The following is a 1387-nucleotide window of genomic DNA, read 5'->3' as shown; positions in this document are numbered from 1 at the left end:
AGGCTGCAGCCACCGCTGGGGGGGCCTGATACTGGAGTCTGCTGGTGTGAGCACACAACCAGGCCGGCTCTGGGATTTTATCCCTCCTAATCCCATGTAATTGTAATGCCTGGGAAAAGAAGGAACAACCTCTGCAGTGTTAGCTTCAGCAGCGAGAAAAGAGACCAGCTCCCTCCCTGTGCAGCTGTTGCTGAGGAAGGTTCCCCTTCTGACAGCCCGAGGTAGGAGTGAGCTCTGGTAGAAAACAGCCTGGGTGTCTGCGATGGGAGTGAGGGACTGAACTGTGCTCTGAGGGAAAGGGAGTGAACAAATACATAGAAATTTATATTTACTTTGAGGGTGGTGAGGCCCTGGCACAGGTTGCCCAGAGAAGCTATGGCTGCCCCATCCCTGGCATGTTAATGTCCCCTCACGCCTGGAAATCTCTTTGTGTCACTGATTGGATCAAACAGTTCGATTTACACACACACAGATCGGTGCCAATTAGTACACGAGGGCTGTTCAGAGGGAATGTGGCAGCTGGGGGCACCTCCACCCGCAGATCCCATGTGGAACGCCCAGGGAGGCTGTGCTGACTCCCAGCTGGAAGATCCAGGCCTGGATGTGACCAAGCTGTGCTGAACTGGGAGTACTGGTTATTTACAGACACATCACAGAGCTGGAGTTGACACAATTTCTATCCCTTTTTTCACACTGTTGCTTCAAAGGCAACCAGATGACAGAGCACCAGGAAAGCTGGACATAGAGGCTGTGGCTGCCCCTGCATCCCTGGCAGTGCCCAAGGCCAGGCTGGATGGGGCTTGGAGCACCCTGGGATGGTGGAAGGTGTCCCTGCCCATGGCAGGAGGTGGAACAGGATGGGCTTTAAGGTCCCTTTCCACCCAAACCATTCCACGACTCCACAAAGGAGGGCTGAGGGTCTGTGCCTCACTGGTGCCAGCACAAAGTGGTGCCAGGAAGGAGAGTCAGGAGGTTCTGCCCTGCGTGGGCAGCCCAGGCTGTCTCCTCTGTGCGTGCCAGAGGTGACCTTGGGAAAGGTGGCCTCAGTCACTGCCCTTGGACTGGCAATATGCTCCTCTGGGACTAAGCCAATATTCTGAGAGGCCAGATATAACCTGATCCAGGCTTGGCCTTGCTGGGATGTGCTCCAGCCATGACATCACCCAGTAATGCCACGTCTATTTACTACCGGGGAAAGGTGCTGGATTGGAGGCTGAAATCCCTGCTTTATCTCCTGAGCAGGTTAGGAGCAGGAAGCAGCATTAGCAACCACATCTTGTTCTTTTCAGGCCAAGAGAAGTCAGTTTCCATGGGAAACACAGCTCTGCTCTGTCTGAGAATTCACCTCTCCTGTTTCCAGGCTCCCTGTAAGACACTCCTGCCCTCT

Source organism: Geospiza fortis, unplaced genomic scaffold (assembly GCF_000277835.1).
Source record: "Geospiza fortis unplaced genomic scaffold, GeoFor_1.0 scaffold102, whole genome shotgun sequence".
Lineage (NCBI taxonomy): Eukaryota > Metazoa > Chordata > Aves > Passeriformes > Thraupidae > Geospiza > Geospiza fortis.
Note: the sequence above shows the minus strand (reverse complement) of the source record.